Raw genomic sequence first — 22,439 nt, forward strand, 5'->3', positions numbered from 1 at the left:
GCTCTTTGTCCATGCCAGAAAACGAGCTTGGTGATCCCCTAGATAAATACCAGCACCCCCGTTATACTGTGAGCAGCCAGCACGCATCAGACTGCACACAGAGAAAGGGCAAGGCCTAGCGGCTCTCGGGCTGAGGACTGAGCCAACTTCCTAATTAAAAAGCCTAAGCCAGTCCTGACGCCTAAGGAAGAAAGCTGATGCTGACGCAGGAAGTTTACATTTCTTTATACTGGCTGATCAACCCCCTTGAGACTTCCCGCTAGGTAGACCATGTTTAATAATTCTGTCAGTCGCCATGAGCCATGGCATTAGCAGATGAGGCGCTGTGCCCTCTGCCACCATCCGTCTATAGAACAGAGAGAGAAGAGGACATCCACAAGTGCCACACACATCCCTGCAGCTGGCTCAGGGCTGCTAGGAACGTTCAGCTCATGGTTGGAGGGATGTGTCCTTTCCCTCTGGTTGATGGTGAGTAGGAGGGACACGGGGGAGAAGTGTCGTGAGGACTCTGTCAAAAGGAGTTTGGTGTAGCTGTCATTCATAGGGGTGGGCAGGAGAACAAGAACATTAAAATGGCTGCTCTAAACCAGTCTCACTTGGGTTCCTCGCAGTGCGTCCTTCAACAGTCACTCAGCAAATACTGTCTATTGTATTGTATTGTATTGTATTGTATTGTATTGTATTGTATTGTATTGTCGGCCGTCTGCACTGGTCCTGAGCTTGGAGTGGAACACCCGATTTCTGCTGCCACCTTTACATGGACACGGCCCTCTTCTTCTAAGGATGCCAGTCATACATTGGCATTCAAGGGGCAGAGTCCAACCCACAGCAGCCTTACACTGGTGCTTTAGTGTCCTTATCCACAACAGGAGAATAATAGCACCGGCCTTGAGGGGTCATGGGTCATCACAGCCATGCATATGGAAGACTCTGCAAACAGTGCCTTGAATACAGTCACTGTCTCTTAGGATGTGTCATTTTTTTTCTCATGGTTTGAGATGCTGTTTACCAGCTACTATCTTCAGTTAGGGTGACTATTGCTGTGATGAAACACCATGACCAAAACCAGCTTGGGGAGGACAGGGTTTATTTTCCTTATCATAGTCCATCATTTAAGTCAGGCCAGGAACTCAAACAGGGCAGAATCCTGGGGGCAGGAGCTGATGCAGAGGCCACAAAGGATGCTGCTTACTGACTTGCTCCCCATGGCTTGCTCAGCCTGCTGTCTTATAGAATCCAGGACTGCCATCCACAATGAACTGGGCCCTCCTGTATCAACCACTAATTAAGAAAATGCCCTCCAGGCTTGCCTACAGCCTGATCTTATGGAGGCATTTTCTCCATTGAAGGTCCCTCCTCTCCAATGACTCCAACTTGTATCAAGTTGACATAAAAACCACTACCTTGATTTTACAGTAAGGGTGTTGCTATAGAGATACCTACCTCTTACTGGCATAATAGAACTCCAGTGTGGTTGCCAAGGCCTTCGTGGCACGTGCCTGTTCACCACCCAAACCACTCTATCCCAGGCTTGCTACTCATTGTCAACTTTTAGTTGCCTGAGAACGCTATAACCAGGTTTTGTTTGTCCTGCTGTGCTGTTCCCACCCTAGCGATCCTTCAGATCTCATCTAAACAGCAGCCCTCCAGTTAGTCTGCCCTAACCATGGATTGGGGGGATCCCGTGCTCCAGGTCTCCCTGAAGAATGGATACATTGCTATATGGTTAATGTGCATGGCTTGCCTATGGCCCCCATTCTTCAGTGCTCCTGACATATGGACTACAGGGCCTGGAAAACACTCGTGCTCAGAAGCCATTCCTCATCTCTTTAACCTAGTTGAGCCCGGGTTCCTCTCTGGTATCAAGAACTCCAGAAGATTACAGGGTGGGTGTCTTGGAATGAATTCTCAATTGCATCTAATCCTGAGTAGAAAATAGCACCCATACTATGCCACCCCCACCTCCGAGATCAGAGCCCCGCCTGAGGCTTTCCATGTGACTTTTTAACCAAGGGATATTTACTTTCCATGGCACCGATATAGGGATGGGCAATGATAAGCAGCTATCAGGGGAAGTTGACTTTCCTGCAGTGACTCTAGGACAATAGTGTATAAAAGTCTGGAGTTGGTGCAAAGTTAGGAGCCCATACCTGGCCCTAGCAGCCACAATACCAGGGACACAGAAAAAATGTCCACTTGCTGAGAATGACAGAGCCAGGGTATGGAGAGAGCCTAAGTCCCTGGTGACATGGCTGTGACTACACCAGTCAGCCCTGTCACTGTCCCTGCTAGATGACTTTCAGGATGCTACCCATGTCATGGCAATGATGTTATTTCGTTGTGATGACATCTCGTTCAGGGTCAGTACTCCTTTCCTATTGTTTACATGACGGTTTCTGTCTCTTGAAGGTGCACATTTCTAACGAGTACAGGCATTAGCAGTGTGATTGAATGAACATGTCCTACATGCTAAATACGGTAAAGGAAGAAGAGAGACAAGGGTCCCTTTAATGTATACCACCATGTGAGATCTTCCCAGTAACTGGGGCCAGGGGAGCTCCGCCATTAGAGACGAGAGAAAACCATGCAGCCTATCAAATGCCAGAGTTAGGAAGACCAGAACTGAGTCATGGTTAATCATTGTGTTAGCAATTACCATCTTGTTATCACTTATCTTAGTTCAGACACAGCACAGGATTTTTTTTAAGTTCCTCTCTCTACTTCCCATTGAATTCATATTTTCTCCCTTTCCAGCACTGGGAATGGAACCGAGACCCTGGCAGAGTGTAGGCAGCACTCCACAGCTGAGATGTATCCTCTGCCTCCCATTGACCTCTACCTATTACCTTGGAAATCAGCATCCTGATTTTGACCTGTGCTGACCAATCCCCACTTTGGATCCATATTCCTTTTTATCTAGTCTGCTTAATTCCTCAATGCTGTACCTGTCTGTATCTTCTGTAGGATACAGCACCCACCCTACCCCATGTCTGAGATCGGAGCCCCACAGCGCTTCTAGGAACCTTAACCTAAGATTATTTCCATGCCGCTTGGTCTCCCTAGCCCACTCACCTCTCATCAGGCTTGCCTTGGTCCACATCCACAATGACTTAGAGATGCTCCCAGCCGCCCATTTTAGCTTACTGTGTTGGCTGGAAACCTGGGCAAAGCAGAAGAGACCCCAGGCAGTATTACCATCTTACTATGAGAGCTGAATAGATACATGCAGGCTACATGTATATGCTCTTTAGCAAGCCTAAAAAGAACACAACTCGTGGGTGCAGCTTTCTTTAGCTCTTTTCTCTTCCCCTGGGTAGGAATAGAGAGGGAAAGAGAGAGCACAATTCTTCCTCTATGGGCCAGATACAAACGCTGGAGAGAATGTCTTAGCTGCACCTAGGGAATTTCAAGTGCTTCGCTCCTGCTTCTGGAGGGAAACAAACCACACAGACACGCACATGCACACGCACCCCCACACATACACACATGCACACACACACTGGTTCTTGTATTCAGCAAAGTCTCAGAAACTGGCTGTGGAAAACACCTTATAAACTGGAAATTATGTGCCCTCTAGTGGTCATCTGCAAGACGTTCCAACCAGAAAACAGCCAGGAACCCGCAAACAGAAATGTGTTACCAAAAGAGGATGCTTAATAAATCGTTTTTACTGAAAAACAAATATAGGTCATGAGTGTAAGAATAGACTTCTGAGCTTTTCACAAGCCCCAGCGGGTTTTATCCAAGTCTTGTGAACTTCCAGTGCTAGACTGGCGCTCCAAAGCCAGGGTACTAAGCAGAAGAGTCACTCCCCAGGGCTCCTCCCCGGAAGGGAAGGCTGTTGTGGGCCGGAAAAGATTTGATAAGAAAGTAGAACAGAGGGTTTGTTTTTAATTGCTTCCTGAGAAATGGAAGAGGATGAAGGAAAATGCAAGAAAAGCAGATGGAGGAGGGCTGCGAGTCGCCCGTGCGAGCTACCTCCTGGGTTAGTCTACACTGGGGGTGCTGGGGTAGTTGACGGGGTTATTCAGAACTGCGTGAGAAGCTGGCCTCCAGGACTGATGCAAGGCTCAAAACAGTCTAGACCATATAAGGAGGGAGGCCTGAGCTGAAAATACTTCCTGGGGCAGCGTAGGAGGACAAGGGAGGAAGCCCGGGGACTCCATTAGCTGGGTCGGACCAATTTTAACCAGGTTTCTGCCAGAATCGTAGACACGAGCGAGGTTGAAATCAGTGTTTAGGGTCTCCGGGCGCAGCTTAGAGGAGAAGGGTTGTGTCCAGCGCGCACAAGGCCAGGCCTAGTGCCATCTCTGGCGCCTGGAAGACGGAGGCGGCTGGGCCACAGGTTTACAAACCACAAGCAGCACGGATGCCTACGTGCACACAGTCACAAAACAGTAAGAAACCGTGGTGATGCTCCATGCCAACTCTGAAGTGAGGCATTTGGGGCTCGGGGACAGATCTGTGTCTTAAAGGAATGTGGTGAGCTGCTGGCGTTCCTTGGGTGATCCACGGCGTCGGGGTGGGGGGGGGGTGGCGCGGAGGGGCCAGAGTCCAGGTGAGCATCCTGAAGACCGACCCCGGGCCTGGCTCCCTGGTCTCCCACCGCAGACCTCATCCCACTCTCCTCTTTTTTTCCTGTGGAGAAATGAGCTGGGAGAAACTGTAGTCAAATGTTCTTCTGTGACCTAATCTACTGCCTTTCAAGTAGTGCCAGCCCAGAGCTCTAACCCTGCCGACACATCTGAAAACTCCTCAGCCCATTGTCTGAGGATGGGACCCAGCTGACCTACTAAAGCCCAAATAAGCGCAGTGCAGCTCCTCCCTGTAGTTTTCATGTGTGCCTGGGAACAAGCGTTATGGTCCTGTCCCTGCCTGCGACAAGATTTCTTTCTTCTGCACGGTTGCAGAGCTACTGCTTCGGAGCACGCGCAGTCTGACTCAGGAGCACGCTGAGAGCCAGGTGAGGTTTTATCTGTCTTCACTGTGCTGGGCCCGGAACTTCCTGGCATCTGTTGTGAGTGGGGCATGGGCAGACAGGAGGAATCCATGTGTTTCCTCAGCTTTACAGAAAGTGACAACAGAAGAGAAGGGACACAGTCCTGCGGGGCACTTGTGGCCACATGTAGCATATGGCGCAACACACCAAAGGCATGGTTTACACGTGAGTCCTATATTTTTTTCTACGTGATGAATCATTCTGTTAATACCAAATGCTGTTCCAATCATCTGTACTTTTTTCTCCAAGCATAACAGAGAGAAGAAAAATGTGGAGTCATTTGCTTTGTTTCTTCAACAAAAGAAAGATGTAGACTTATACCGCTTCTTTTGTCCAAAGATCTCAGTATGCCTACCCACCTGGTATCGTATTTGTCTTTGGTTCATCCCTAAAAAGTCAATAAATGGTTATGCTGGCAGCACTACCAGGGAAGATAGGAATATGCTGGCTGGTTGCTGCTCACCACAAGGGGGAGCCATTGCATCCTCCTAGATAATCATTCACACAGCAGTCGGGGCTGGTTCTACACCTGAAACAGCCCCGCAAGGAGCTGCCAACTGTAACAGCAGAAAGTGGGCAGGGATTCCAAAAGGAGAGAAAATGGGTGCTCGGGAAAAATGCCTTAGATGATGCAGATACAGAAGGACTATTTCCATGAGCCAAGAAGTAGAAACAATGTCAGGACCAGATGGCGTGATAAACAATGCTAACAAGATACACTGCAGTGGAACATTACACAGCCTGAAAATCTATAGTTCTGACCTACAGGTAGCACTTGGGTGAACCTGGAAAATATCATGCTAAGTGGAAGATCATGGAGGCAAAGGCACCATTGCATAGTCTCAGATGTATATGAAATAGAACATGCAAATTATACAAATACAATACAGACCGTTGACTTCCAGCAGCAAGTAGTGTTGGATAGGGACAGACTGCTTAGCAAATATGAGGTTTATTTGGGGGCAGGGAAATGCTGGGGAACCCAGGAGAGTGTAGCCCTGTGTGTGTTGTAGGCCACGGGATTCTTCACTTTAGAATGATAAATTGTGTTATGTGAAATTTTATCATTATCATTATTATTATTATTGGTCTTTCAGGACAGGGTGTCTCTGTGTAGTCCTGGCTGTCCTAGAACTCACCCTGTAGATCAGGCTAGCCTAGAACTCATAGGAATGCCTGCCTCTGCCTCCTGAGTGCACACCATCACTGCCCAGTTTGCTATGTAAATGTATCCCAATAAATTTTTTTCAATAAAAACATTTGAGTGATGCATTAGACAACAGATGTCTGGGACAGGACAGTGATATCTCGTCAGACACCACCCTAGAAGGAACATTTGAGACAACAAATATAATGTATAATAAAGAAGTAATATAAAGCTAACAATGTGGTGGGGCTGCCCTGAGTTGTCTTACATACTGGGGGGAGGGGTCACACGGGGACTGAAGATGGGAGAGGGCTCTTGTTACTGGTGGCCACAGTCACTAACTGGGCTGGTTGTTTCAGGTTCTTGGTGTCCTATGTAAAGCATTATTTATATACACACAGATACACCAAAGAATAGGGAAATTTTATTCAAAGCAAAACGACAGTACACCTTAGACCCTGTCATGAGTGACAGTGGGCCACCTGAGTGAGAGTACTTGAAGGCCCTGATGATTGGGAGCAGGGGATTCTTTTAATGTGGTTTGGAAGAAGGTGGAGCTAGGTTTCTACGTGGCGTACCTTGGGTAGTTCTGTTTTGAGTAACAGGTTTGAGTTATATAAGTCTCTGCTTCCTGCGCATGTCCTCTCCCGTAATAAACTGATTGCAGTCCTATGTGTGCTCAAGTATGCAGAGGGAGCACCTCCTAAAAGTTCACTTGGAGGACAGTTTGCCTTGTTGCACAGGCATTAAAAACCAGTTCAGGCCAGATCAGACCATCTCTCTTGGTTCCAGACATGTTCCAGGACATGTTTGAATAGAAATAGACATTATAAGGGGATTTTATGTAGAGTAATTTACTTCAGTTGTTTGAAGCATGCGACAGTTTGACGCAAATGGGGGTCTCAGGGGCTAAAAAGTCATTAGGCAGGTTGTTCAGGGACAGGTGCGTGTGCACCATACTTTCAGGTAAGTCTCGGGCTGCCAAACGCATTCTCAGGAGAAGGATGTGTGGCCCAAAGCAAGTGAAGTCCAAGGCTGCTGCTATCCCTTATACTCGCCTGCCTCACTGACAAAAGCCGCAAGTATTTCTGCCAAGGATGGCAAATAGATGGTGGATTTATTTTCACTAAGTCTATATCCTGTGAAAGGCAATTCTAAACATTTACACCGAATAAGGATAGGAGTTGCCAGGCTGCACACCCTCTCCTGGGCTCCACACTAGGGCCCACAGCCCCAGTCAGAGTGATCCTAGGGACCCCAGGAAAGACACCACCCATCACCTGCTAACACTCCTTAAAACCCACCCAACAGTACCAGAGTGCACCCCCTCCCCTAGGCTCCATATCCTGGTCTACAACTTTGGAAATAGACTTCAGCTTCACTGGAGCACAGGCCAGATCTAGGGAGCCCTGCCCCAGCAGCTGTACTGAAAGCCAGGCTGGCCCTAGAACTCCAGGTAAGACACAACTCACCACCCACTAAACCCCTTTAAGCTGGCCCAAAATTCTCAGACTGCACCCCCTCCCCTGAGCTCCATATCCTGAAATACAACTGCAGAAGATTGCAGCTTTACCAGAGGCCAAACTGGATCTAAGGACCCCAGGTCCCAAAAACCCCAGAGGAGACACCCTACTGAGCCTGAAGACTTGCTAGTCACTAGAACCCTTGGCCATTTAGGCCAGAAGACCAGAAAGGAAAGAGAAACCAAGAAACAAAACACCCACCCAACAAAGACAAACACAGGAATCGATACCTAGACCTATAACCATCCCAAATCCAGATGCCTAAAAGCCAGCATAAGAACACAGTAACAGAAAAGGCAACATGGCACCACCATAACCCAGCTATCCAATGACAGTAAGACCTGGACAATCCAACGTAGCTGAAATACAAGAACAACTTTACAAATGACTTTATGGAGATGATAGAGGTCCTTAAAAAGGAAATTTTTAAAATCCCTTAAAGAAATAGAGGAAAGGAAAAATAAAAAATTGAATGAAATCAATAAATCCCTAAAAAGAATGCCCCCCAAAAGCCAAGAAAAATAAACAAACAAGTGAAGGAAACTGTTCAAGACCTAAAAATGAAAATAGAAGCAATAAAGAAAACAAAAATAGAGGGAATCCTGGAAATGGAAAATCTAGGTAAGCAACCAGGAACTACAGATGTAAGTATCATCAACAGAATACAAGAAATAGAATAGAAAATCTCAGGTGTCAAAGACACGATAAAGGAAGCAGATTCATCAGTCAAAGAAAATGTTAAATCTAAAAAATTCCTAACACAAAACATTCAGGAATTCCAGGAGACTATGAAAAGAACAGACGTAAGAATAATGGGAATAGAAGAAGGAGAAGAAACTCAGCTTAAAATCCCAGAGAATACATTTAACAAAATCATAGAAGAAAAATTTCCCAACCTAAAGAAGGACGTACCTTATAAAAGCACAAGAAGCTTACAGATCACCAAGCAGATTGGGTCAGGAAAGAAATTGCCCATGCCACATAATAATCAAAACACTAAACATACAGAGCAAAGAAATAATATTAAAAGCAGCAAGGGGTAAAGACCAAGTAACATATAAAGGTAGAACTATTAGAATCACACCCTACTTCTCAGTGGAGATCCTAAAATCCAGATGGGCCTGGACCAATGTCTTGCAGACCCTAAGAGACCAAGAATGCCAGCCAAGACTTGTTGTGGGATATTAGTTTAAGATGCATTACATATGTTTAACTGTGGGATATTTGTTTAATGATGCAAAGATGTGTTGCATTCTTTTATGTTGCATTTGTTTTACTCTGTAAAGCTGTGTTATTTTGCCTCTATAAAACACCTGATTGATCTAATAAAGAGCTAAATGACCAATATCTAGGCAAGAGAGGACTAGCCAGGGCTGTCAGGCAGAGAGAATAAATAGGAGAAATCTAGGTTCAAGGGAAGGGGGAGGATTAAGAAAATGAAAAGGAGAGGAAGATGCCAGGGGCCAGCTACCAAGCCACACAACCAGTCACAGAGTAAGAAGGAAAGAAAGACATATAAAATAAAGAAAACGTCCAGAGACAAAGGTAGATGGAAGAAGTTAAGAGAAACTGACCAAACATAAGCCAAGCTAAAGCTGAGCATTCATAAGTAAGAATAATTCTCCACATATTGGGGGGGCTGGGTGGTTCCCTAAAGCATTTTTAAAAAAGAAACCAACTACATTTTGGCATTCTTCATACTAAGCAGAAACAAAAAACTAAGTGAAAAAATGCCTGCCACAGTTCAGGGCACTGGCTTTCCAGTACTGGGTTGGAGGGGGTGACTGAATGCAGTTCCTGGTCACCTACCAGTGACTGTGCATGGACCCAAGGTGGATGAAGCCAGCCGCCGAACCCGGGTGGAGGTCTTAGCCACCACTTAGCAGTTTAAAGGCTCTTATGGTCAGAAAAGTACAGAGATATGAAGTAAAGAGGTCCAGAAGGACAAATAAAACCTCTAAACAGGTTCTAGTGTGTTTAAAATGTGCATAGGCACATCTGAACCTTTCATTCCAGCACTTGTAGTTATCCTATTGCGATCCACTTCAGGTGAATTCTCCTTGCTTTCCTATTTCCTTATATGTCTGCTCCTCACGTCATTCTCCTACAGGTTTGTCTGCCATGACTTGTGTCATGTCTTAAATATTCTTTGCTTGTTAAACAGTCCAAGGATAGAATCATTTCATGATCACTTCTGCCTGACTACTTCTCAGTCTACATAGGAAAGACGTGGTGCTTTACTGTGTCTTAATGAATATGTTACTACGTCTCCACTAATATCTACTCTCCATTAGCGGTACTACTTTCCATTTTTTTCAGTTATCTAGAGTGAGTAGTGAACAAAAAAATATTAAATTGCAAATGCAGAAGTAAATGCCATACAAATTTGAACCAAAACATCACAAAATCTAATGATGTATCTATGTTGTGCTTCATCTTACTGGGAATGACAATCATCCCTTGTTGCAGAATATTTATGTGCCACACTCTAACTACCCATCGGTTACTTTGCATTCCTTCTTGGCATTCTAACCTTGCAGAATCACAGTACTTTTGTGCAAGTAACCATTATCTAAATTTATAAAACCTCTGTGTAAGAGTAATGATGCTGACAATTTTATTATGAAAAAAATTCTTAATGTACTCCCTTAAATAAAAAATTGTATTCATCAATGTAATAAATAAAAATGTTTGCTTCAGTTATAAAAAAAAGCAGTGCATAGGCTTAAGAAAGAAAAGAGAAAGGATATAGACAGTCATAGAAGGAAAGAAATAGGTTAAAAATAATAAAGTCTTTAAAGAGAGAATAAAAGTAATATAAAAGAAAAAGTTCAGGTACTGATGTAAAATACACAGGAAGTCTGGATAAACTAGCCTAGATATTTTAAGAATGCCTTAACTTTAATATGGAACTCACAAAATGTATTGCTTTGGAGAAGAGGTTTTGCTTTTGTTCCCACAGGAGGGGAAAAGCTATGTATTCCTTCCAGGTTGACATGAATCAGGTTTGATGGGGGAGAACTCCTGAATCTTGATAGGTGATATATATCAACAAAGGTTATAGCTGATCTTCCCAGGACTTGGCCATTATCTCAGTTTCCTCAAGAACCCCTAAGGATGCCTTTGCCCACAGACAACAGGAAGCAGTCTGGAGAATGACACCCAATTCCCAAGAGATGGAGTGGGTGGTGGTTCATTATTTGGTGGGTTGTGGATGTTTGTTATCATTTAGGGGAATATAGGATAAAAAGACAACTATTAATCTCAGATATTTTGCATTGTCATGGATTTTGGTATATTGATACAAATTTAAAGTTATTTTTATTGTACTGTGCATAGGTTTCTACTTTTCTCTGGGGTATTGTGCTTTGCAGCTCATTTAAAAATGCAATGTATAATTAAGAAATTAGTTAAACTATAATAATCAAACTTGTAGTCACATTAGGTATGTTTTCCAGGTTAAACAGGTAGATGATTTTCAAACTCTTCAAAGACCTAAAGAATATGTCATTTAAGATGTTTAATAACCTAAGGTTTTTCATGACAATAAGACACATCTGCTCCTGGCAACACCAATACTTCATAAAAGGATGATGAGCATCAAAGAAACTCCATATGGAGTTTGCTCTCAATATGGCAAGGTTAGCCATTTGGGTCAGAAACTGCTCTTGCCTTGACTTCTGACAATGTGCTGAGCAAACTGGACCAGTGGGACACAGGAGAAAGACTGTTGAACTTTCTCCAAGACAAGGCAGAACAGTCCTTTGAGATTCCTGCTTCACAGAAGAGTCAGATAGACATTCTGCAGGACACAGAAGAAGATGACTGATGAACTTTGCCAATAGATGTTGGGACAGTCCTTCAAATTCCATGCTTCACTGAAAGCCATGCTAGATATTCTAGTCCTGTAGGCTGAAGATGGATATCCCAACATTTCAGAGGAACTTTGGGTGACTGTCCAGGCAGCTGGGTATCTCTGTTGTTAGGTAATATTACATCCTTCTAGGGTCTTTGATAGAGGTAAAGACTAAATAGTTAACAATTACAGTTTTCCTTAGTTATGATAGAAAGTAAATTAGGTGTAAAACTTTGGAATCACTAAAATAAGATAAATAATGAAGTATTTTCTCTGAATTTACTAATATACAAATGAACTGAATATTGCAAATGCAATTCTTAACTTAATATCTGTTTTGTTGTATATAGTTTTACTATGTTAAAGTTAAAACCTTTCATTTTTATTTAGACAAATGGGGAAAATGCTTTGTAATATTATTTTTAAGATACATTATATTCATTTATGCTATGGAATATCTGTTTAATGATGCAAAGATATGCTGCATTTTTTATATTGCATTTGTTTTACTCTGTAAAGCTGTGTTATTTTGCCTGTCTAAAATACCTGATTGGTCTAATAAAGACTTAAATGGCTAATAGCTAGGCAAGAGGGGACTAGGCAGGGCTGCCAGGCAGAGAGAATAAATAGGAAAAATCTAGGTTCAAGGGAAGGGGGAGGATCAAGAAAAGGAGAAGGAGAGGAATATGCCAGGGGCAAGCTACCCAGCCACACAGCCAGTCACAGAGTAAGAAGGAAAGAAAGATATATAGAATAAAGAAAGGTAAAAAGCACAGAGGCAAAACATAGAATAAGAGAAACAAGATAATTTAAGTTAGAAAAGCTGGATAGAAATAAGTCAAGCTAAGGCCAGGCAATAGGTCTCCAGGTATTTATTTGGGAGCTGGGTGGTGGGCCTCCTCCAATGAGTTAAAAAAAACAACACAAACTGCTATAGAAAACAAAATATTTCATACAAAGTCAAATTTATACAATATCTATCTATAAATCCAGCCCTACAAAAGGTACAACAAGGAAAACTCCAACCCAAGGAAGTTAACTATATCAATAGATAATCACATACCAGCAAAACCCAAAGAAGGGAAACACACACACACACACACACACACACACACACACACACACACACACAAACAACAAAATAACGGGAATTAACAATTATTGGCCACTAATATCCTGCAATATCAATGTACTCGATTCACCAATACAAAGACACAGGTTAACAGAATGAATGTGAAAACAGGACCTATCCTTCTGCTGCATCCAAGAAACACACCTCAACATCAAAGATAGACATTACCTCAGAGAAAAGGACTGAAAAAAGATTTTCTAATCAAATCGACCTAACAAGAAAGCTGTGGTAGCTATCCTAATAGCTAACAAAATAGACTTCTAACCAAAATTAATCAAAAGAGATGGAAAAGGGCATTTCATATTCATCAAAGGAAAAATCTATCAAGATGATGTCTCAAATGTGAACAGCTACACCCCAAATGTAAGGGCACCCACATCTGTAAAAGAAACATTACTGAAGCTCAGATCCCACATACTAATAGTGAGAGACTTCAACAACCCATTCTCACCAATGAATAGGTCATCCAGACAGAAACTAGACATAAAAATAATGTAACTAACAGATGCTATGACTCAAATGGCCCTAACAGATACCTGTAGAACATTTCACCCAAAGATAAAAGAGTATACCTTCTTCTCAGTACTTCATGTAATCTTCTCCAAAATTGACCATCTACTCAGTCACAAAGCAAATCTCAATACAAAAAAAAACTGAAATAACTCCCTGTAACTTATCAGGCTTCATCCCAGAGGTGCAGGGATGGTTCAACACATGAAAATCTGTCTGTGTAATCCACCATATAAACAAACTGAAAGAAAAAGCATGATCATCCCATTAGATGCTGAAAAAGGATTTGAGAAAATCCAACACTCCTTTATAAAAAGTCTTGGAGAGATCAGGGATACAAGGGAGATACCTAAACAAACATAATAAAAGCAATATACAGCAAGCCAATTGCCAATATCATCTTAAATGAAGAGAAACTCAAAACAATTCCACTAAAATCAGAAACAAGGCAAGGTTGTGCTCTCTCTCCATATCAATTCAACATAGTACTTGAAGATCTAACTAGAGTAAAAGCAACAAAAGGAGATCAGGGGGATACATACACAACAGAAAGGAAGAAGTCAAAGTATCATTATTCACAGATGATATGATAGTATACATAAGTGACCCCAAAATTTCTACCAGGGAAGTCCACAGCTGATAAACACCTTTAGTCAAGTGGCTAGATACAAGATTAACTAAAGAAGATCAGTAGTCTTCCAATATACAAATGGTAAATGGGCTAAGAAAGAAATCATGGAGTCAACATTCTTTATAATAGCCTCATATATATATAAAATATCTTGATGAAACTCTAGCCAAGAAAGTGAAAGATTTGTATGACAAATACTTCAGATCTCTGAAGAAAGAAGTTGGAGAAGATATCAGAAGACGGGAAGATCTCCCATGCTCATAGATTGGTAGGATTAACAATAGTAAAAATGGCCATTTTACCAAAAGCAATCACAATGCTTTACAGACATTGAAAGAACTATATTCACCTTCATATGGAAAAAAACAGGATAACTAGAACAATCCTGTACAATAAAAGAACTTCCAGAGGTATCATTATCCCTGATTTCAAGTTCTACTACAGAGCTACAGTAATAAAAACCACATGGTATTAGGATAAAAACAGACAGGTGGATCAATAGAATTGAATAAAAAATCCAGACATAACTCCACACATCTATACTCACCTGATTTTCAACAAAGAAGCCAAAATTATACAAAGGAAAAAAGAAAGCATCTTTAACAATGCTGACATAACTGGATGTCAGAATGTAGAAAAATGCAAGTAGATCAACATCTATCACCCTGCACAAAACTCAAGTTCAAGTAGATCAAAGACCTCAACATAAGTCCAGTAACACTGAACCTGATAGGAGAGAAAAATGGGAAGTAGCCTTGAATGCATGGGACAGGAGACAACTTCCTGAACAGGTTACCAATAGCACAGACACTAAGATCAACACTTAATACATGGGACCTCATGAAACTGAAAAGTTTCTACAAGGCAAAGGACACTGTCAATAGGACAAAATAGCAGCCTTCAGAATGGGAAAACATCTTCACCAACCCCACATCGGACAGAGGGATGATCTCCAAAATATATAAAGAACCCTAGAAACTAGATAACAAACAAAATAATCAAATTTTAAAATATATAAACAGAATTCACAACTAAGGAATCTCAAATGGCTGAGAAACATAGATCTGCTCAACATCCTCAGCCACCAGGGAAATACAAATCAAAATGACTCTGAGATTTCTTTCTTACACCTGTCAAGATGGCTAAGATCAAAAACACAAGTGACAGTTCATACTGGAGAGGATGTGGAGCAAGGGGAAACACTCCTCCATTGCTGGTGGGAGTGCAAAGTTACACAGTCATTTTGGAAATCAATATGGCAATTTCTCAGAAACTTGGTTATCAATCTACCACAAGATCCAGCTATACCACTCTTGGGGCATATAACCAAAGAATTCTCAATCATACCACAAGGACACTTGCTTAACTGTGTTCATAGCAGCTTTATTTGTAATAGCCAGAACCTATAAATAACCTAGATATCCTCAACAGAGGAATGAATAAAGAAAATGTGGTACATTTACACAATGGAGTATTACTCAGTCGTTAAAAACAATGACATCATGCAATTTGAAAGCAAATGGGTGAAACTAAAAAAAATCATCATGAGGAAGCTAATACAGACCCAGAAAGACAAATATGGTATGCACTCACTCATAAGTGAATACATGTACAAAATAAAGGATAACTATGCTATAATCCACATAACCTTCAACCTACAGTCTGTTCTGCCTATGGTATATGCTGGGAAAGAATGACCTAGAAATTAAGGGAATAGCCAACCAATCACTGGTCTAACCTAAAGCCCATGCCATGAGAGTAAGCCAACCCCTGACATGACCTGGAGTACCAGGACCCACAGGCTGGATGACCCAAAGACCTAGGACTGAACCAAACATGACTGGAGAGAAAAAATGCCATTGTAGATGCCTAATGATATTCTGCTATACTCATAGATTGGTATCTAGCCCAATTCTCATTAGAGAGACTTCATCCAGTTGGAAGCAGATGCAGACCCACAGCCAAACATTAGAGGGAGCTTGGGGAATCCTGTAGAAGAGGGGGAGGAAGGATTGCAGGAACTGGAGGGGTCAAAGAAACCACAAGAAAACCCACAGAATCAACTAATCTGGTCTCACAGAGACTGAGCTGACAACCAGGGAACCTGGGACTGACCGAGGCACTTTGTATATACTTTACAGTTGTGTAACTTGGTCCTCTTGTGGAAAACCTAACAGTGAGAACAGGTGTTATGGTATGTGGCACATGGCGGGGAGGACCTTGGCAGATCTCATGGCAAAAGAGACAAACACGCCATGCAGGCAGAACCTTCGTGGGAAGGAAGCTTTATTGGGGGAAGAGAAGATAACAGGGTGAAGGGAAGGGAGAGAGGAGAGAGGGGGGAGGCAAAGACCTGCCTGTCTCTTCAGAGGGACAGCAGGAAAGAGAGAGTAGGAGTGGGTGGAACTTGTCTCTTAAAGGTATCTTTTGCACCTGCATACAGAGCTGGGGGTGACACACTCTACCAGGTCCCCAAGGAGTGGGGCTAGGTGTGCCTGGATGGTAACAGTAGGCGCTGTCTTCAACTCTTTTACCAGGTTTTGGGATCCTAGTCCTCACACTGGATCACCTTGCCCAGCCTTAATACATGGGGAGGTACTTAGTCTTATGGCAACTTGACACGCCATGTTTTGTTGATATCCATGGAAGACCCGCCCTTTCCTGAATAGAAAAGGAGGAGTGGATTGGGGGGGGGGAGGATTTGGGAGAGGGAGGGACTGGGTAGAGAGGAGGAAGGAGAAACTGCTGGCTGGGATGTAAAAAAGGAGGGGGGCATTGCCCAAACAGAGGAACAACCCCAACCCTATACAGAGCCAATCAGGTCTCTTAGGGACTAGAATGAAGATTCTTCTTTTCAGGCACAGTCCATTGTAGGTCAGGTTCATTTAACACATGAACAAACGAATAATGGAAGTGGTGGACCTCCCATCAAGGCAGGAAACCATTGCTCTTGTTAGGGAAACTCCTCGATTTAAGCTCCTGTCGAGGCCTCAGGTCCTTAGTCTTTGTTATGCCACAGACTCCTGCGTGGATCTCCAACGAATAGAGATGGAACAAGCGTTGTTGAGGGACAGTCTAATGTGGGGGCTCTGAGACATGGTGGCAGCTATAAAGTGCTGTAACACATCCCTGGTTTGTCCTGCTAAAAGCCACAGGTGTTGCTGGAACTACAGTAGATTATTGCCTTCATTCACGACTGAAGGTAATGCCAAATTTCATTTAGAGATTTCAGTAAAGAGGTTTTGTGGGTCCCAGTTTCAGAGCCCCGCATTACAAGCTTGCTTGACAGGCTATGGGGCAGCGTCTAGAACTCCCAGCTCACACTGATGGACTGTTGTTGTCTAGAAACCATGAAGCCAACCCAACCTCGCTCTGTTCTCAACAAGGCTGGAGACGGGGAGCTGGCCTGGGAGATGCCATATGATGAAGGGAGGGTGGGGTAAGGGGTGAGTAGCAAATGCGAGGGTGGGTTTCAGGGCACAAGTTTGCAGGAGGGAGCTGCCCTCTGTGCTCACACATAGCTTTTCCACGTGCAACTTGAAAGGCAAGACTCACATGCTGTCTGAGGCTTTCTCTTTGTAGACCGAGACAAGTGAGGGCTGCTTGGTGAAGGGTGTGAACAGAGGAAGCAGAGGTTTCCTAACAGCCCAGTTTACTCAAGGGGGCACTGTGTGCATTTGAGTCTGTGCATTCGGTGAAGCTTCAGAAATTGCTCTTACCAGTCACGTGGTAGAGGAGGGAGATACCCCCATTCAACGTGACATGCTGTATCTGCTCATTCTACCCCAACAAACACAAAGCAAAACCCTCACTCCCCCTAGGGATGCAAGGAGTTCATTGAATTATTAAATGTGTGCCTTAACTCTATCTATATCCCACCCTCTAGATCCTTACTCTCCATCTATACCCCCTCTCTGGATCCTTACTCTATCTATACCCTCTCTGTATCCTTACTTTCTTTTTTTTTAAGATGTCTTTATTTATTATGTATACACACACACCAGAAGAGGGCACCAGATCTCATCACAGATGGTTGTGAGCCCCCATATGGTTGCTGGGAATTGAACTCAGAACCTCTGAAAGAGCAGTCAAGTGCTCTTAACCTCTGAGCCATCTCTCCAGCCCTGTATCCTTACTTTCTGTCTATACCCCCTCTCTGGATCCTTACTCTCTGTCTATACCCTCTCTGTATCTTTGCTCTCTGTCTATACCCCCTCTCTGGATCCTTACTTTCTGTCTATACCCCCTCTCTGGATCCTTACTTTCTGTCTATACCCCCTCTCTGGATCCTTACTTTCTGTCTATACCCCCTCTCTGGATCCTTACTCTCTGTCTGTGCTCCCTCTGGATCCTTATGTCTATACTCTGTCTATATTCTGGATCCATATTCTCCATTTATACCCCCTCTGGGTCCCCTGCTTTTGCTCTAATCCTGTGTCACATTTAACTAATAAATTAAATGGTGCCATGTGTGACACGATGGTTTTCAGTGTCCCGTCTGTCCCTGTTGTTGTTTGCTGCAGCTTCTGGTGATGAAACACGAACCACAAAACTCAACAAAACCCAGGGGGAGTTCACTGAGGAAAGCGAGCAAGGGGAAGGGTTGGTGTCTGCCTACGGGGAGCAGAAATGGAAAGAGAGAACAGGTGAGAGGCGTTTACTCAAAGGGGAAAGCTTGCAGATTCATACAGAATCCTTACAAAGCCATGTAACACATGATGTAGTAACGCATGACGTAGCTAAGCAACACAGAGCCCTTTGAGTTGTCTAAGTATCTGCCTGAATGCTGGTCATCAGGAGGCGGGGTCAGCAAAATGCTAGATGTCTACAGCCCCTACAGCGTATGATGCCCTCTAGGTATAAGACATAAGACAGAAAGGCCAAGTTGTCACTAGCTCTCTTCAGTCACCAGCTGGCTTCCCCAGAGCAAAGCAGAATCCTTTACGAAACGTTTTCTTCTCAAAATTGAAGGAAAGCTGTTTGAAAATTACCCTGGAATAGGAGAGAAAATGACCAAACAGCTACTAATTACTAAATCAGAGACACAAATTTCCTTAATGTTCCCCAGAGATTGAAACCACAGCGGAATCCACCACAGTGAATAGTTGGTCCTTAGCCCAGAGAGCAGGGTTCTGGGTTCCAGCTGTGTCTTGTCTTGCTGCCTTGGGTTCTCCTGGTGTTAGAAGTGAGTTAGGGGTCCCAAATAAAGAGACCACCATTCCAGCTGAAGTGTCTAGATGCGGCAAACATGACTCATGATCAAGGCATGCTCAGAGAGAGCTAACACACACAGAGAAGTGCATTGTCTTTATCCTAACTGAGGTGATGGCTCGTCTCTCCCCATTGGCTAGGGTCTGACCTCACAATCTTACACAACTGGCTAGTAAGAACTGGTATACTGCAAATGAAATCACTGTGCCAAGTCATCAAATTCCGAGAATAGAGGAGTGGGTCTTTGTGTAAACAAAGGTTTTAATGGGTAGGGAGGATTCATTTACAAGGTGGGGGAGATAAAAGATTTTAATTCCTTGTGCTAAACACAAGTTTTACAGTATTTGGCAGAAAAGACTCATATTTGGCCAGGCGGTGGTGGCACATGCCTTTAATCCCAGCACTTGGGAGGCAGAGGCGGGCAGATCTCTGTGAGTTGGACACCAGCCTGATCTACAAGAGCTAGTTCCAGGACAGCCTCCAAAGCCACAGAGAAACCCTGTCTCGAAAAACCAAAAAAAAAAAAAAAAAAGACTCATATTTGATAGTTCATACACTAGTATTGTAGGAATGCCCACTATAAAAGTTAACTGTGGGTCCAACCTCTTGCCTGTGTTAAGAGAAAGCAGCATAAAATACACAAGAATTTAAAAAAACAATTTATCATTTGGCCAAAACTAGGGAGAGAGGAAAATCCCAATCTGTCTCCACCTGACCCTGACATCACAGGAACTATGCATATGTAAATTAAGCTGTGGGACAGTTACTGTGACTAGGGAAGCATCTCTCTCCTGGTGTGCATCGTTTCTCTTAGGCTGGTCCTTTGTGTTCCCAGCATATTTCTTGCATTCCTAACTCCTGGGACTCCATTATGCCTTGGCTCACTTCTTCAGCACTGATGAGTTGGAGAGTGTGGGCAGAATGTGTCCCTTTCCTACTCAAAAACAAAAGCAAAGAAACCACCCCGAACATATTGAAATTGAAGCCTTGACACGAAGTGTGACTGTCTGTAGAGAAAAAGCCTTTGCAATTAATTAATTAATTAGTGAGCCATGGGGCTCATCAGGGGTGGACACATGACCCAGTCCTGGCTAACCTTGGTACCTCAAGTCTTTGATCAAATGGTGAAAGAATACATCTATATTTTCAGGTAAAGGCAATAGCCCTCACATTTGCGATGTGAGGAGTCAGGAGATCTGGGATGGACTTTGGAGACAGAAGATGGTCTAAGCAGCCAGAAGCATAGGAGAGGTCAGGGTGAACCATGGAAAGGTCTGGAAGTTCAGATGAGAGGGAATTAGTTGGGAGAATTAACCTTTGTAAATGCCAAAAATTGCTCAAAGACGTTTCTACAGAGAAATGTGTGGGAGAGAGGGAGAGGTGGAGAGGGAGAGGGAGGGAGGGAGGAAAAGAGAGGGGAGAGGAGAGAACTCAGAGGTCTGCTACTTAGGACAACAAAGCCCCCAAAATAAGAGTGACAAAATACCCGTATAGTACAGGTGGGAATAAAGGAAGGAAGCCTCCAGCAATGTGATCCCCTTCGGTCATGCATCTGGGCCATGAGCCATTGGGCATTCTGCCTGGCAGCTACTGTTGAACCATCCTCAAGAGAAACAACACCCCAGTTGCCAAAGCAGACAACAATCATGGTACTTCCGCCAAAACCATGCTGCTCACCGAGCCAGGGACCTCCGGGGCTTTTCATTTTCCTGCATCCCCTTGCCAGAAACCCAGCCTGTACCTCTCCAGGCACTGGTGAGGTGCCGCAGACTCTGTAGTGGGCACATACAGTAATGGAGAGCATGGCTAGGAGTCACGGCCCAGGGTTAGTGAACGCGAGATTGTCAGCTGGGTTCTTGGGTTCAGCTGAGGTACAGAACTTCATCTGAGCACACAACTATCAACGGTGTTCCTGCCTGTCGTCCCTGGATTTGAGAGGCTAAGGCAGCGCAAGTGCTCAGGGTTCAAAGGGAGCCTGGCCTACACAGTGAGTTCTAGCCCAGCCAAGGCAACATTCTCCCACTCTCCCTTTACCCTGCCCTCTCTTTACCCTGCCCTCCCTTTACCCTGCCCTCCCTTTACCCTGCCCTCCCTTAGTCATACGGCAGCTCCCAGGCCAGCTCCCTGTCTCCAGCCTTGTTGAGAACATACCTAGTTTGGGTTGGCTTCATGGTTTCCAGTCCTTTTTGTCCCTATCTCAAAAAAAAAAAGCCCTGAATTTATGTAGATACTTTCTATGATATTAATTATAAGTGATAAAAGCACATACATACTCACATACTATATCTGTTTGCATCACATAATCTATTTGGGTTTTTATTTTTCCTTCAAGTGTGTGTGTGTGAACATACCATACTGAGAATTGAGGTAAGGAAGGATCTCTCTCTTTTTTTCAAAACAGGAAACAATAATTTTCAATGAAGTTTCAAACACTTTAATCAATTGCAGAGAACGGCCTACTTCACAGGATTCCAAGGTCTGGGTACCTCATTGTCAAGCATCGTGGTTATAAGTCAGCGGCTCTGCACCAAGTCAGGACAAGTTCCTAAGGAGTGGCTGAGCAAGGAGGAGGCACCGCTCCAGAGCCCCTCCCTGGCATCTCTTTCCTATCCACACCGTCAGGTAGGAACCTGTCTGGAGACTGTGTGTAGGAGACAGGACTCATGACAGTGGTAAATATGAGAGTCACTGGCTCCAAAGATACTTGTGGAACAAGACCAAGCCTGGGTTACTCATCATGTGTACACGGGGAATTTGACACGGGTTGCCCAGTTTAACCCGAGTTTATCACTCCATCTAAGCTCTCATAGGATTAATAAGCAGGCCGGTGATCAAGTCTAAAGCTTTGAAGGAGGTAGAGGCATGTTCTGACTGGTTTCTTTCTCCCAGTGAGATGGATTCTCAGCAGAGCAGGTGGCCTCCCTCCAGCCTGTGGAGGACCATCGTCAGTAAGAGTCACTTCCTGAGAGCTTCCTCGGGAAAGGGAGAAGAACCCCTAAGGAATCAAAGAAGCTAGAATATCGAACAACATTCCGTGAGGGTCAAGGATTCCCATTTAGGAAATTTAATCAAGGCGTTAAGTTTTAAAATACATAAAAGTCAGTTTGTAAACAATGTTTTCCACCTTACATATCTGACACTGTCTTGCAGCTGCCAGTGAGAGGAAGCCCAAACTTGAAAAGTAGTTGCACATCCAGTAATATCACTTGGCTGGCGGCTTTGCCTAAGAACGCCTCTTCCAGGCAGGAGAGACAGATAAGGATTGGACCTATTCATAAGAACCTCCAATAAAGCAAGGCACAGTTAAACAAACTCAGGACTAACCAATCTACCTTCAGGTGTCATGACCTAAACCATCTGCAGTCAGAGGCAACGCTACAAAAATCTTCCTAAGATGCATGTGCTGTCAAAAGTGGGACCACTAAACCAG

At 43.7% G+C, this 22,439-nt stretch overlaps 2 long non-coding RNA genes across 2 annotated transcripts in view; one reads left to right on the top strand and one right to left on the bottom strand.

Annotated features, from left to right (window-relative positions):
- Positions 1 to 3,084: 3,084 nt before the first annotated feature.
- LOC110340705 overlaps positions 3,085 to 22,439 on the bottom strand; it is a 65,547-nt gene continuing 46,192 nt past the window's right edge. The window contains exon 3 of the long non-coding RNA XR_002382510.2: positions 3,085 to 3,160. This is a non-coding gene — a long non-coding RNA (uncharacterized LOC110340705). The remainder of the gene's footprint in view (positions 3,161 to 22,439) is intronic.
- On the top strand, positions 4,572 to 6,382 carry LOC110340706. Its single transcript, XR_002382511.2, has 2 exons — positions 4,572 to 4,963; positions 5,064 to 6,382. It is a non-coding gene; the product is annotated as an uncharacterized LOC110340706 (long non-coding RNA).

This window comes from Mesocricetus auratus, unplaced genomic scaffold, assembly GCF_017639785.1.
Source record: "Mesocricetus auratus isolate SY011 unplaced genomic scaffold, BCM_Maur_2.0 Super-Scaffold_100004, whole genome shotgun sequence".
NCBI classification, from domain to species: Eukaryota; Metazoa; Chordata; class Mammalia; order Rodentia; family Cricetidae; genus Mesocricetus; species Mesocricetus auratus.